This window comes from Amphiura filiformis, unplaced genomic scaffold (assembly GCF_039555335.1).
Source record: "Amphiura filiformis unplaced genomic scaffold, Afil_fr2py scaffold_51, whole genome shotgun sequence".
In the NCBI taxonomy this organism is placed as follows: Eukaryota; Metazoa; Echinodermata; class Ophiuroidea; order Amphilepidida; family Amphiuridae; genus Amphiura; species Amphiura filiformis.
The window spans coordinates 472,300-488,794 of record NW_027305515.1 but is presented as its reverse complement, the minus strand read 5'-3'; the positions used below and the strand labels follow the sequence as shown (position 1 = coordinate 488,794).

The window sequence follows — 16,495 nt, the reverse complement described above, 5'->3', positions numbered from 1 at the left end:
GTGTTTCTGGTAACATAGGTCCTGGAATTAACTCTCAGTTGGTCAGCCAAATATTTTATAGTGAATTGTGATCACATGTACATGCTGTTGAGGTCTGTCAGAACTAGTAAGGACATTGATGAGAGATGAATGACTATAATCTGACTTATAAATGACCATGGTATATAAAAAGTACATTTTATTCAAACTCTTTTCATGGTATCTAAAGATTTACCTTTCATACACTGTTGAAAGAAACTATAATTATATTTGATAACACAAGCACTGGTAATACTGTTGGTAATTACAGATGGCATTTAATAACAATCATGACTTTGTATTTCATGACTTTGTATGTGTAACAATGGAAAGAAAGAATGATAATTACAAGCATAATTATTTTAGTTTGTTTGAATTTGCTTTAGTGTGAAATACCCGGGGAGCCACTCAGAATAAATGTGTTGTCATCATCGAGCAACAATCTGCAGGAAAGGGTACTCTTTTCATGCATCATCGCGGTCTGCAATTTAATATACAATCCTACAAACCTATGGGATAAAATATTTTGCAGGCAAAAATAAAAATCATGAAAGATCATGGGTTTTATTTTTGCCTGCAAAAATGTTTTTGTCCCATTGGCTGTAAATGTTTGAAACTGTGAATACAAGAAACTGCAAGTTGAAGGGGTTCGAATAAGCGATAGCCCAATAGCCATGCCTACCAAATTTTCCATTGGGCTATTGGGTTTTATCTCCATGTGGCCTGTCGGGCTATTTAAAAAACATTTAATTAATTTATTTAGTTATTTATTTTTTCGGTTTTGGAGTGTCCCTGGACCCTAGAGCTAAGGCCTTAAAAAATTGTTTGATTGGCGTAACCCGTTTAATTCTAAACTTAAACACCCTAAAAAATAATAATAAAAAACCTTTTTTTAAAGTTCCAAGGCCTTTATCATAAGCAATTTACAGCTTAAAAAGCGGGTGCAAAAACGAAGAAAAAAAAAGGAGAAAATGCTGACCGACCTACCCTAATTTTTCAAATGTCAATCAAACAATTTTTTAGGCCTAAATGCTAGGATCATTCATGGTTGATATTTAAAAAGAAGAAGAAATAGGCCCTAGTGTTTTTAATATGCAAATAGTTATATATAATGTGTTCATGTCATATTTAGTAATGATTTCAAAATGGATACAAATGCATTTTGAAATCATTAATAAGAGTATCTCATGAACACACCGAATTATAGCTTTGCAAAAACACTGGGGCCTTATTTTTCTTATATTTTGTTTTAAATGTCAATGAAGACTGATCCTAGCATTTAGCTCTAGTACAGGGACACTCCAAAACCAAAACAATAAAAACAAAAAAAACCTTAAATACAGAACTGTACTCTCTGAACTTTAATTATTGTTCCAAGTTTGGTTCCTGAACCAAACCGTTGATTTTCAAAATTAAAAAGTAAGTGACAGATGCTTTACCACGTAAAAACATACACCTTTTTAATTTCTTTGTAGCAAAATTAATTACGGTACTCAAAAATTAAATTTTCTGACTGCAGTTCTTTCAGAGGCCCTGTATTAAATCAAATTCCTGTGTCATAATCTTTGAGTGTTATACATGTGTACATTGTTTATGTAATTTTTAGAGTAATACTGGAGCCCTTTTAGTTTTGTTCTCCATGAACACAATCATTTTGTGTTCTGTGTTTCTGCACAATTCATTTTCATACAGGCCAAACAAGTGTTTTTGTCTGATTTTTCTCAATTGCTGAATGCTGTAACTTTACATCTAATTGCTATTTGAGAAGTATGTGACAAATCAGTAGGCTACATAATCCACTGAATAATCAGCAATAATAGTTCTGTTCTGTCTGTTGATTCAAAAATCAGTTGTTCAAGGTGGCCATCACAAGGTCCAATTTCCAAATCATCATGCATGCTCCTGTAAGACAATAATAACAATTAAACATAATATATTAAATGGGTCTGAAAAATGTCTGCATGGAGATTTATTCACCAATAAAGTGAGTGCTGAGACATCTCATTACGTATCATTGAATCAGTGACATTATGCATTAGTATTTTTTCTTTCAAATCAAAAACAAGTAAAAGAGCCATTTTAATGTGCTGCCATAGATGATGTTTTTCACATTTTCAAGCCTTTCTGTGATTGTTTAGCGTAATGTAGCCTCTTCCAGTTTTTTAGTTGCTTGTCTTATCTAGGCTTATTTATATTCCACCATTCTTAATTTCACCATTATACTCTATGGTGTTTTGCTGTTGGCATGATTCTAAAGGAAAAAATGAGTTGACATAAAGAATGTTTTTACTTACAAAGTAACAGGTCACTGTCTGTCAGAAACCCAAGATCGTGTTGCATCAAGCCATCTCCATTACTGTTGTTCATCAGATGTCATCTTGGTCAACTGCAAACCAAATACACAAATTAATGATTTAATAAATAGCAGTTTTTTTTCTCACAAATGATGTTTTCATCATAAAATGAGTAAAAAACTTTTTAGGGGGTATATCCCCATTTACCAATTCCTCATGTTTGCTAAAAATTGTGCCCTGAGCTGGCGCTCTAATTGGATATGGTATATTAACCGCACTCAACTTGAGCTAGCTAAACCTGATTTATCTCTAGGCCTCAACCGATATGGCAGAACTGTCTACCGATTGGATATCGATGTAAATAATACCGGCAAATATCTGATCCGATCAGATATCAGTTAAAAAAAAAAAAATTTAATTCAATTTAAAAAAAAATGTTCCCAAAGTTTCCAGCGACTTTGAAGAACCACTGGACCTATTCTGAGGTGCTAAGATCAGAAACAATTACAATTTTCCATGCATTTATAATAATTATGTGGGCCTAATAGATGAAGAGCTAAGAGGTAAACATTTGTTGATAGTTTGCATATTGGATAACAAACTGTAATGTTTTCGTAATTTTTTCCAAATTTTTTCTTCAAATTAACTATGCTAGCACCTCAGAATAGGTGCAGTGGTTCTTCAAAGTTGCAGAAAACTTTGCAAAAAAAAATAATTAAAATTTTTTTGGACTGATATCCGATCCAATACCAATATCGAAAATATCTGGCCGACGTCACGGTACAATATCCGATTTAATGATACTGAGATAAAATTGTTACTAATTTTGAGTTAGATTCAGAATGCCAAAATCGGGACTTCACAAGTGAAAAAAAATTCCCACCATACTCCCATGGGACCAGGATTTGTACCATTCGAGAATCGAGACAGTAACGTTTGCTTACTACTTACTTGAGAACTCTAGCTTCAAATTTGCACACAATAGTTTTACATACAGTACAGCTTTGTACGCATTCGATGCTATCATGCTCGAGTCCATTTGCTATCATTATTTCAGTGGATCTGCCAATCAGAACTGACATGTAATATTTCTGCTGATTTTGATGCAAGTTAAAATTTGATTGAGTCAACTGTGTATTTTAAGGAAATGTTGCCTATTTTTAACAGTCTAATATTTAGTTGAAGTGCAAACTGCAATTTTAGCAACATTTTTTGATACGATCTCCAGCAGTGATCGGCTGTATTTACTTACAGCTATAGCCATTGATTTCTAAGTACTAGATTTTGATAGCCCAGGACTCGTCTTTAAATAGTGTGAAGCTATCTGTGACAAATTCGAAGCTAGACTTCTCGCATAAGCTGCTCATGTGTATTGTGTAATTACACACACAATCAAACGTTTATAAATTAACACTGTTTGAAGGCCGCAGTCACCTCGCACCACATCCTGAACCCCGAAGAATCCCTAAGTATAATATGTTGTAGTAAACCTTTGATGAGCCCGTACGTACCGTGATGTTGCAAAGTCAGAGCTAACAATGTGTTATGTACGGCACAAAGTTAATTTGTAAATTTCCACTGACTCCATCAGCAGGTCACCTCTGCAGACAACAATCAGACAAGTGTGTTCCAACAAATGACTGAGTAAATTTTGTGATGTACACTCTCGTCAAAGGTTTACTCATGTACTCCAAACGCCATGCCATCAGACAGAATCAGTATGTAGAGTATCATGCATGCATGCAATGGGTAGTATTATAATATATTTTATATTCCAGTGTAATAGTATGTGTGCCATGTACAAATGTGAAATGATGTAAACATTGTAATGTACAGATGTATCATGCAGGAATTCAATTTTAGACGGGACTATGGACCTAGCCTGCGCCTGTCGAGCTGTATCAATAAAATCAACAGAAATCAGTTCGTTAAGTACTTACTTTCTCGTCTTGAGATTATCTTTCGTGCTCAAAATTACCAAATAGATGTTGAAAATTCGTTCAATTTTCAATCAAATCTGCTCGCGTTGACAGATCGTGCTGCGACGAACGAAATCAATCAGCTGTTCAAAGGTCAAATCAAATTGATCAGGTCAACAGTCACTTCCGTTTCCCCGAAATATGGGGAACCAATCAGAAGAGTCGTTATATGTGCTCTTTTGCAGACTGTTTGTTAGGAGGATCGACGAGTGTCAGACCGACGCAAACTGGCTGTGTAGGAGACTAATGATGGTAAAGACTATCACACGGAGTGGGTGATGGTAAAAATGGCAAATGGTAACAAATGGTAATCAACCAATGAACTGTCTAGAATTTATGTATGAGTGATATAATATCCATTGTAGAGGTATAGTACTGTGTAAAACACGTTTTGTATTCTCAATTTTGAAAAGATGAATACAATGATATCCTACAATTTTTCTCTACTTATATAACATTAGACTATTTTTCTATTTGATTAAAATCTTGTTATAACCAGTTAGTACCGCTTTGTACTAGTACCGCTTTGTACTAGTATTTTGATTAAATTGTTTTTACCTATTTTTTCATTCATAACTCTATTATAAAGTTGGGGGGGGGTCTTGACCGATTAATATTGCGTGTTAATTAGATGATTGAGCTATCTGGGTTAGGCCTACTATATATATATATTTTATAATCACAGACCTCTATGCATTTATTAAAGATATTGTCCACTTATTTTGACAAATTGTATTTTGGTCTAATTTTATATTACAAAACTGTGTAGTACAGGTCCTATTAACTTTTATACTTTACCAATATTATATTAGGCCGATAAATCTACTCCTGTATACAGGTATACTGTACAAGTACTACATTAAACATGTTAAACCCTATATTTGAAGTTGAACCTCTTAATTGACCTATTAATATTGACATTGTTTCACTCGTTTGCTCAGCCACTACAATTTAGGAAGCAATTAGGTAATAGAAGGGATTAACTCGTGACGTCATTTGTTTGATCTCATTTGCATAATTTTGGGTGTGAGGATGCCCAGGAACTACTGTTATTTAAAAGATGCCAGTAAATGTGTGCCAACAATTGCCCCCACGGCCTGGCAAACATTACTTGTCCCCCCCCCACCTCTCGGCCTGCCAAAAAAATCTTTGGCAGCCCCCAATTCTATACCCTCTCACAGGGCTCATAATTATTGCACCGCCCCTTACTAATAAGTTTATACGCAGGATTGTTTTTTTTGGGGGGGGGGGGTTTGCGGGACTTCTAAAAAATGGACCTTATTTCGAATAATGCGGATTTTTTTAAAAGTAGATCTACCCATGGCCTTCATATTAAATGCCTGTTATTTTTGGACTCTTTGAATCCCGTATCACTAAAAAGTGGACATTTGTCATTTTTTTCCCACGGGAAATTGGGGGTCTTTGAAATACACACAGCACATCTTTAATATATTGAGCAAGCTACCCCCGAAGTTACACATTACACAAGATACGTGTGTTCCGACGAATGTGTCGACGCAACGCAAGTATCAACTCGTATAAGTATGAAAAGAAAAAAAAAATTCTTTCTTTTTCCTCTTCTTTTTTTCCTTCTTTCTTTCTCTCTTTCTCTTTCTTCCCTTCTTTCTTCTCTCTGGGTCGGGGTTGGCAAATAATTACTTAAAATTGGTAATTTTACAGGTTTACTGCTTAAAATATATGGACTATATTTTTCACTCGGCGGGATACATTTTTTCATATATCAGTAAAACATACCCGGAAGTGCTGGTTCTTCAAACCAAAACAAACACAAGGTCGATCGAGCAGCGGTAAGCTGTGTGGAGCAAATTTGGTTCTTATTTTCCTTCATTTTCTTCTCCCGTGACATCCCAGGTAAGAGTTTTGGGTATATAATACATACATCGATTGGTTGTGAGAATGGCATGAAGACTAAGTCAGGCTTAGTGCTGAGCCTGGTGTATTTAAAGTGTCTATCATGCGGGCTATCATGCCAGTGGAGTTGCAGGTATAATAAATTTTAATAAAGGAAAGGGTTCCGAATTCAACACTTCACGTAGGCCTACACCCCGGCCTACACAGTTCTTCTTCTTCTTCTTCTTCTTCGTTATACCATGGTAGGTAATATACTGCTTAACTTCCCAGCGAAGAGATAACACAAGCAGGGATGTGGTGTGCGCAGTTTGTTTAGTCCTTCAGATGACTGTCCTGCTCACGCAGGTAGTCTATGGTGACAGCTTTAAATTGATCTGGGTTGGATATTGAGGAGATGGTATCAGGGAGATTGTTCCAATCCCTTATTGTTCGGTTTATGAACGAATATTTGTGGCAATCAATCCTAGCGTGTTGTTCAATATAATTATTGGTTCCAGATCTCCGTGTTTGCCTTTGGGCTGGCGCCAGGTAGTTTTGCACGGTATAGCGAGGTGCCCCCTATGGCTTTATGTAGAATTCCAAGTCTGTTTGCTTTCCTTCTAGTGGCCAAGTTGTCCCATTTCAGCTTCCGTATGAGTCCCTGAACACTGCCTTCCAGTCGTAATTTTGTAGACCATTCTGGCCGCCCTTCTTTGTACTTTTCCTACTTTTTTTAGTAAGATCTTGAGTGTATGGGTCCCACACAGCCGAGCAGTACTCGACTGTGGGGCGTACTCAGGTCTTGTAGGCTGAAGACTTGATCTCCTTGGTGCAGGAACCCAGATTACTACTAACAAAACCTACAGTTTTGTTTGCTGTTGAAGTGATTCTGTTTATATGTGTATTCCATTTGAGATCATCCTGTATGTCCACCCCTAGATAGGTATGAGTTCTTGTTTCCTGAAGTGTGATATTACCCAATTTGTATTTGGTTATGAGGGGTGATCTAGAGGCTGGGATCCGGAGAACAAAGCACTTCTCGGCATTGAATTTCATTTGCCAGTGCTTTTCCCACAAGGACAGAGACTCAAGGTCTTTTTGGAGCAATGCAGCATCCTGAGCAGATGAGATATTTTTATAGATGACACAATCATCTGCAAATAATCTCACAGTTGAATGGAGATTATTAGGAAGATCATTAATATAGGCTAAAAATAATAAGGGTCCTAAAACTGTACCTTGCGGTACTCCGGATTCCCCCGGCGGATTCCACACTAGACCATTGAGAGTGTTCACCTCCAACCACCACACGCTGTTTCCTCCCTTTCAGGAAGGCTTCAATCCATCCATTGACTCTACCACCTACACCGTACTGTTTAAGCTTGAGCAATAATCTGTTATGGGGCACGACGTCGAACGCCTTCGAGAAGTCCATTATCACACAGTCTGTTTGGATGTTTTTATTACGTGAGGTGGTAAAGTCATGGACAGTCTGAATGAGCTGGGTGTCACAGGAGTGGGCTACCCTGAAACCATGCTGTTGTGTTGTTAATATGTTGTTTGCATCAAAATACCTCATTATGTGAGAATGAACCACATGTTCTAGTATTTTGCATGACACAGATGTTAAGGATACTGGCCTGTAATTACTGGCTTTGGTGCGTTCACCCTTCTTATAGATTGGAGAAATATTTGCTGTTTTCCAATCTAGAGGCAGCTGACCTGTGTTTAACGATTGTTGATATATAAAGGATAACAGTTCATGAGTTGTGATGTTACTAGTGAGTAGTAAGTTTCGAACATTTGAGGACTTATTCGCAAGTTGTAGAACGTTCAGTGCATGTAACTCCGGGAAAGTTTGTAATAGTTATGTAGCATAAATAATATTGACAACTTTCACCCATCCATACATACATGCAGGGATCTGTAGAATGATTTTTTATTCTTTAATAGTCAGTGGGAGTGGTCTAGTTCGTAGACACATAATCTGATTGGACAATCGCATGATTTCGGTGCCGCCTATCAAGCCGTAGACGACCCCACGCCATCATGCGTGTTCATAACGCTGTAACACGCTCACAGAGGTGCGTGCAGATATATCGCGTTGTATGCGAGACGAAAAGGGATACTCGCACGCCGCTTAGCAGTACGCCGCAAAAGAAGATGTGAAGTTGTAAATAAGTTTCGTTCATTTTAGCAAAAGGGGAGTTTTTATGACGGTAACTTAATTTTTGCTTTAAAAAATAGTTTACAGTTATTAGAACAATATTTAACTGACTAAGATTAGAATGAGAATAAACGATAGGAATTTTTATTTTGACTGCGCCGGTATCCACTACGATAAAAATATTGGACCTGCCTGTCATCTATCATAGGTAGAGGATAGTCAAAATAAAAATTCCTATCGCTTATTCTCTAATTTTTGGGTGGATCAGCGATGCAAATGATGTAGAAAATACATGTCACCCAATGTACCACGCAATTGAATAGCATTGGCACCACATGCTCTCAAAATTTAGCAAAATTGCACACTTTCTGATAGAGGCATGATAGTTTCCAAACATGATGTACATTGCACATGGTCCAAAGTTTATTTTAAGATGTGGAGGCATTTTGGATGTGACCTCTAGAGGTTCACGATGGTCATTGCTGGTGTAAAAAAATTCTCAAATCTTGTTCAATGATATACAGCAAATTATTTGTCTGAACACAAGGATTTCAAAAATGTATATTTTGTGTTCTCTACAACCTATCGTGACCATGTTATTATACAAAAGCCTCAGTTTTGGGTCAAAACAACACATTGTTGGTTGTAGGCCTACAGCTCGAGGTAAAAATTTTAACTTGTTCCGATTTGGGTGAAAATGGTGGAAAAATGTTCGTCTTGACATAAGAATCAAGAAAAGGCATAGCATTAGTACTTGCCAGCTAAAATATGTGACCGCCCATCTTAAACCGTCAGTAAAGTCAGCAAATTGTATTTTGAGTTACAGTGCAAAATGTACATAGAGGTTGTATTCATATGTCCCTAATATTTGTCCGACATAATTCTCATTTTAGTCCTGTCAAACACCAATCTGTAATCCTATTGTTGAAGAGGATAATAGGCTTATACTTAGGCCTATGTATAGAATTAGTAAAAAGCTGAAGTCTTTGTTTGCTTTGGCTGAATCCTGTTCAAGTGGTGGGTTAACCAACAATTAACAATGGTATGACATTCCTCAACCTCGTTGAGTTGGGGATGATTTGAAGTGACCACCAATTATGACCATTTGATATTTAATACCAGCAATGTGGAAAAAGAGAAATAATGTAGTGCCAAAATGATATACCCTTTTACTGAAGGAGCAAAGTTAAACAAGTTATAACTCCGCTTCTGGATATCGTTTGAAGTCAAATGATATATCATTGTAAAGCTTATGATATATATTTTCTAAACACGGAAGAAAACAAATTTGACCAGGGGCCAACTTTACGAGCGTTTCGACCTGGACGGTCACATATAGTACTCTTTACGTCTTAGGGAGTGTTCATAAATACTTTGGAGGGGGTGGTTGGAAAAGTTGGCGCATTTGCCGCCTTGGACACAAAAAAATTCTTGATCCCCATTTTATGTTCTAAAAATTAGTTGATCCCCTTTCTTAGGGCCCAAATTGTTTTGATCCCCCTCATGTCTATAGACAGAAAATAACAAAGGCTATAAAATTGATCTAATTTAAAAATACTTTATTACAAAGTATTCATATGACAGGTATCTAGATACAATTGTGTAAATACTTAAATATTTGAAGTCATTTTAGATACTTTGAGGGTGCTGCTTTCAATTGGATCAGTTCATGTTACATTAATGTTTCTTCATTCCATGCCAATTCAACAAGGGGTATACACCATACCTCATGTGTTTTGTTCGTGGTTTCGGTATTAATAGATATCACTGAGAAATGAAAAACCTGAAAATTTGAGCCTCTAACTCTGTTTTGTTTTCGTACAGCGTCAATTTGAAATTTATGGGGGCTGGCATGAAAAGTGTCGTCGCGTGAATGTCCAACTGCAAGCGGGCATTTCTCCCAAACGACACCCCCTAGAACATTAGGATTTTTTTGGGTGTAGATTTCAAATTTGTATCTTGCTTCTTAACAAAGTTATAGGCCCCCCCCCCCAAAAAAAAAATGGTCGAAATTTCATTCGAACCATATTCTGGGGGCATCTGTCCGGAAACTTAAACTATTTTTTTTGTCAAATTTGTTGGAGTTGGTAGATAATATTTCAGTATTTAAAAGTACTATTAAAATTAGTACATGTATATCTCATCAAGCTTGTCTGAGAATTAGCTACTCTGGGAATGATCAAAAATGACACTGTCCGAAATAGGCAACCTTTGCTCTGAAAGATACAGTTGACACATCAAAATAACTAATCCAGATTTAAAGATCAACAGAATATTTAAGATGATTTTGTGTTGCAAATTTTTTTTTAATGTAAATTCCAAACTGGAGTTCTCGAGTAAGAGCACTGATAACTGGCGATGGATAGGGTTTTTACCAGTGACCTGTGCACTGATCATGTAATGGCAGTCTCTAACAAATGCATACTGCAACTATGGACTCGGTTTGGGCCGGGTTGGGTAAGTCGCAAGAAAAAGTCGTGCCAGGAAGAAGACAGGGGAAGAAGAATACATTTTAAAAGTATTCTGGGTCAAGTCAAGTTTAGTTAGATTTTATGGGGAAGAAAAGCAACCTAGTTTACTAAAATAAGGTATGAAGAAAGTATTCTTTCAACTAAAGGATTGTCCTGTTTACATATGCAGTTTGTTTTTCTTCCAGGGATTTGTTCATGACTTCTGTTTGGTTTGGCATTGTGTAAGAGACTTCGCATGGCACAACACAGCTTTTGGTTTGGCATTATGTAAGAGGTTTTGCATGGCACAACACAGCTTTAGGTAAGTGGTGAAAAAGTACTTAAAATTATCATTAATTTTGCAAACACGTACTGGCACAATGCCTAGACGTTGATCCACAACACTCAGCACACTTTACAGGTTGTCTCTGACCACTACTGCCCCACATCATTCAATAAACCATTAAATAACTCGGGGAATTTGCAACTTCAAGAGCGCACAGCCTTGACATACCACAAATGACCTTCACAACCAGGATCAGCTCCCTGACTTTTGGACCAGTTACAATGAGACAATTAGCAGTAAGTTCCTTGTCCAGGGGAATTCAAAACTAACTCACTTTTTCCACAAGAGCATACTAATCACCACCAGGGTTCGAACCCACAACCTCTCGCACCATAGTTGAATGCCTTATCGTTTGAGCTAACTTGACTACTCAAACTTAATTATCTTTATCTTTACATTGAAAGTATTCATCCGACCTTAAATTCCAACTGGGGACCTCTGGGGAACTGAAGACCATCCCCATGTAAATTTAAAAAATTAGAGTGTCCTCTTTGGTGATCAAAAATGTGTCCCTGTTTGATAGGCTAAATGATCAAAGTTGTGAATAATTTGTGCAATGCCCCAGTGAATTAATGTTCGACTGTTCCCCTTTGCATAGTCTTAAAAAGTATCTCCATATGGGGGATCACATAGAGGTGTATGTATGTGTTTTCCATTTTAGTTATTTGAATTTTTAAAATCTTTTCGCACACTTTTATTGTCGGGTTAGTGCAAGGAACTCATACCGTATTTCGTCAAATAGTCGCCCCCCCCCCCTCAAATAAACGCCCCCACCACTTTTTTCAACCAAGATGTTAAAAAAATTCTGATATTTCCATGCTATCTTGTGTAGTAAGCTTACCAAGTTGCTCACATGGTCATGAGTAGCAGCAATAAATGGCGAAAATCTGCATCCGAACCCGGAAGTGAACCAAAAGTCAGTGTCAAAAGGTCATAGTTCGTCATTTTAGCGTGACTTTTAAGCTTACCTAATGATTTTAACGGGAATTTTCGTGCTAAAAATGACCTCTAATAAATGCCCCCCTTGGGAAAATGTAACGCTCGGGGTGTTTATTCGATTTAATACGGTATTTGGTGAAGTGTAGTCATTAATGGATTCAGAAACAGGTGTTAATGGGCATAATTATTTTATATTGTATCATATTATCTTTATTCTGCACTCAGAACTTAATGGTCAGAATAAATACTGAATCAAATGTCTGAAATTTCATCCATTGTAATTTTCATGGTAAAACACAAAAATGCTTCTTGTGTAAAATGAAAGTGCAGGTACAACTTTCTTGCAAAAACACCAGATTTAAAACATGTATTGCATAACTATCTCAAAATTGTTTAGAAATTATGTGAAAACCTGCATTTCAATCCCAAAAGAAATGCACTTTTGAAAATTTTGAAAATAACTTTTCTATGTAATGTTGTGTTGTTTTTCCCACAGTGCGCACATAATACATTACTTTGGGATACAAAGGACTTGTGGACTTCCTACATGTATGCAGTCCAAATCTCACTGCCAACAAGCTCACCTGCAATTTTCTTCGCATCTTGAACAAGAACTTGTACAGATAATAAAAACAGTGATGGAGACTTGTGAAAATAATGACTGATGGCAATAAACATCTACCATCCCAATTCTATGAATCGAATGAATGTGTATGATGTCACTATGTATTTTCCTGTTATCGATCGAGTCATTTGGACGTTAGGCATGTTCACACACTCACTAAAGATAGGATTAACAGGCATCAACATAGTGCATCCCCTTCACTTTAACTGAAACTTGTGAAACTTGCAAACTCTGCAGACACTGCACAAATAGATTAGATTCTACAATGTATCTTCTTTCACAGATCTGATGGGTTTTGGTAAAAACTTCTTAACATTACATGTAAATGTTATAAAAATGTTTCATATTTAAAACATTTTGTATGAAAACACTACAACAACATTTTTGAAATGTCAAATATTTCCTCAGCACTAGACATTGTCGAATTTTGATAAAAAATATGTTATATTAATCATGACGAGCGCATTCTGTTGAACTCAAAATTATACTGATGTTTGGTCATAAAGTGTTTATATAATTACTCGAGTAGATGATCAGTGACAATAAAAGTTATATTGAATGCAACATATCTTGCATCCCAGCAAACACAAAAACGTTTTTAAAACGTCTTAAATAAGTTATATTTTGGGTTTGGGTTTAGATAAAAACGTTTTAATAACATTAAAATGTCGGGTTATATTAAGGTCATGAAATCGTTTTAAACGTTTTGTATGAAAACACACTACAACAATATTTTTAAAATGTTTTCGAAATTTCATTGTAAACTATTTTTGCATACATTTTTGGGCAAATAGTTTGTCAACACTTAAATAACATAATGTTAAAATATTTGCACCCAGCAAACACAGAAATGTTCTTAAAATGTTTTTTACAAAATGTTTTAATAACATTTAAATGTCGGGTTATATAAATGTCCAATCACAAGCCAGATCCATTTAAAGATGTATTACATCATGGCCAATTTTAGTTATGCCAGAAATTGGCCTAACTCTCCATTCATGTAGAGTCCCGTGTTAAGAATCTTAACCGCAAGTCAAAGTGAGTAGTCCACTTGGGAAGCTAACAAACAGAGGGAGTACGGTGACTGAAAATATCAGATGTGAAAATCTATCAATTGCTCACAAATTAATACAAATCAGTGTTTTATGCTTAAATGTATTAGCCAGTGTATGCAAAATGGGCAAGTGGACTACTGAGAAGTCTACCTCAGCACTACAATATTTTGGAGCAACTGAAAAATGTTGTTGAACAGGTTGAATGTTATGAAAATGTTTTGTGCCCTTTATATAACCTGACATTTTAAAGTTTTCTAGCAAACTTTTCTAATCTTTTGCGAATGATGTTGAAAGTATTTTGTGTTTGCTTCACATCCTTTCTGGTTGGAGAGATCAATATTGGTGGAAGGCATGGGCGTCAATCCCAGAGGGAATGTGTCTCCTCACCTATCGGTAGATTGAACCCCCCCCCCCCCCCAAACGTAAACACACACACATTTTCAAGATGGATTGATGCTAATGGTCAGGGGCTTGCTGAAACAAATCTACTAGAGAGAAGTGTCATGTTGTATGTGTATGAAACAAATTTTCAGTTTCATCCTGTTCATACAGTCCAAGAAAGGGGTTAATTTTGTTTAAAAAATCATTTTTCTTTTGCTACCCAAAGTTCTGCACTTCTCATACATGTAGTATGTGCAACAATCCTTTTTTTATCATTAATTTCAATAATTTGATTGTTATACTTTCATGACTTTTGTTCCTCTATTTGCTGTATCAAGTATAATATAAGAAGAAAAGTTTGAACTATTTCTTACAACTTTTGGTTGGAGCTGTGTAGCCTGCAGCTGGCATCCACCAACCTTCAAAGCACAATGCGTTATTCATGTTATTAGTCTCTGATAACTCACCACTGCCAGAATTACAGTCACATGATTTGATATGGTAAAATATGGTTGCTTAAATAGTTTTAGTCTTGTCTATTTTGATATTGTAATTATTGCATGTAATTTGCCATGTGGGCCAGGATATGTCAATAAAATCAATCATCATCAAATTCATTTTTATGATGTTAACTATGTGAACTTGTTTTAAATCTGCTAACTCTTGTTATTAAATCTGTAAAACAAAGTTTGGGACTGTGCAATAATCATCATGAGCCTTGGGGAGGGTAAAATTGGAGGGCACACACTTTTTGGCCAGCTGAAAGGGGCGCAAGCAAATTTTGGCAAGCCGTGAAGATTTTTGTGTTTTATCACACATTCATTAAATGCTCTAAACAGTACAGAAACACTTAAATATCCTAAATGTATTTATCTGGACCATTTGGAGGTTTGCAAATTGGGACCCCAAAAATTTGGCATTTGCAAGGGGGGGTGCACCTGATTTTTGGTGCAAGAGGGAGCAAGTGATTTTTGGCATGCTGAGGGGGGGGGCAATCTTTTGCGCACCATTTGGAAATTCGCCCAGCTCATTATTGCACAGACCCTTTGGGAACTCAATATTTCATGTATGTCGATCCTTTACACCTATACCCCTTTCATTTTTTTTTTTTTTTTTTTTTTTTTGTGCATTTTTGTACAAATGTTTACACATCAGCCAATAATGTTTTTGTAGTCCACCAAAAACAAAAGTGTAGAAAAGTTTGAAAAAACAGGGGTCAGTGGGTAAACTTTTGAAAAAAGGGTCATGCGGGTAAAAAAATTGGGTCACAGTCGGGTAGAACGTAGAAAATAATGGGTTATTGGGCAAGTTCGCCAAAACAGGGTATAGACCTATAATAACAGTAGCGTAGTACGCAGGGGGGTGGGGCGTCCTTTCCTGTCTGCAGTCAGGGTCAAGTGGCAGAGGCATTATACGTGCGTCATCGTGGGGTCACCGATCATGACGGGGGGGGAGGTATCGGGCTAAGGGGGGGGGGGGGGCACAAGCTTTGGGTCTTTCAAATCGGTGCCCATATGACGCGATGACACTACGCCAAATTATGCTAGTATAGTAGGAGTGGGTCAAAATGATGCACCCTAGTCGTATAGGCCAAAATGTGGTAGGTGCATTGCCCCTCAGATGTTTGTTGATATCATGGACTACACAAAATGATAACAAGTAAACGTGCAGCTCCCCCCCCCCCACACACACAAGTGGTACAGGTCTCTCACCCACCGCGATGTCATAATGCAATAAAATTCGGCAAAAATTATTACGAAATTGAGACTGAAAAAATGGGGCTGCACTCACCCCCACCCCCACTCAAAAAAAAGAAAATAGGTCTACCCCTGTGCTGAAAAAATAGGGGTAAATTTAACGATTCACAATTTTAGTCGGGAAGACTCTTTATTTCAGTTGCAGTTTTTTTAGCAGTTGGGGTGGGGTCGCCGGGAGAAAGCTACGGTAGCCCAGTGGCGTAGAGCCCGCCTCCCCCTGAAGTACCCATAGGACACTACTCGCCCTGATATTTTAGATTGTTTGGCATTTTTGTGCTCTTTAGCCTTTCCAATCAATTGTCAAATTCCGCTCGCCCATAAAAGTTCCCTTTCCTCCCCAGTGGCGTGCGCAGCACATTGAAAGTGGGGGTGGGGGAGGTTGTTCAGTTCCCCGAATGGAGTCTGATTAGGAGTGTAAACGAGCGGAATGACTGATTTCCCATGAATGACCAACAAAAGTGGGGGGCATGTGCCCCCCCCCCCCCTTTGCGCACGCCACTGCCTCCCTCCCCCTAGCTCTCAAAAAGTGACACTTCCATCATTGGAATGTCCCCAGTGGCGTGCGCAGCACATTGAAGTGGGGGAAACGACTGATTTCCCCCAAATGACCAACAAAGGTGGGGCCCCCCTGGT

At 37.2% G+C, this 16,495-nt stretch overlaps 2 long non-coding RNA genes across 3 annotated transcripts; one reads left to right on the top strand and one right to left on the bottom strand.

The window, feature by feature from the left end:
* Positions 1-1,191: 1,191 nt before the first annotated feature.
* On the bottom strand, positions 1,192-4,493 carry LOC140144359 (uncharacterized). 2 transcript variants are annotated; one of them, XR_011857868.1, is made up of 3 exons: positions 4,253-4,493; positions 2,313-2,404; positions 1,192-1,920 (listed from the first exon to the last, which is right to left on the bottom strand). It is a non-coding gene; the product is annotated as an uncharacterized lncRNA (long non-coding RNA). The 2 variants fall into 2 exon arrangements; XR_011857869.1 differs by lacking the exon at positions 4,253-4,493 and adding an exon at positions 3,824-4,172.
* A 1,494-nt stretch (positions 4,494-5,987) lies between these two features.
* Positions 5,988-14,722, top strand: LOC140144377 (uncharacterized). The gene is made up of 3 exons (XR_011857874.1): positions 5,988-6,163; positions 10,966-11,081; positions 12,541-14,722. It is a non-coding gene; the product is annotated as an uncharacterized lncRNA (long non-coding RNA).
* Positions 14,723-16,495: the final 1,773 nt, after the last annotated feature.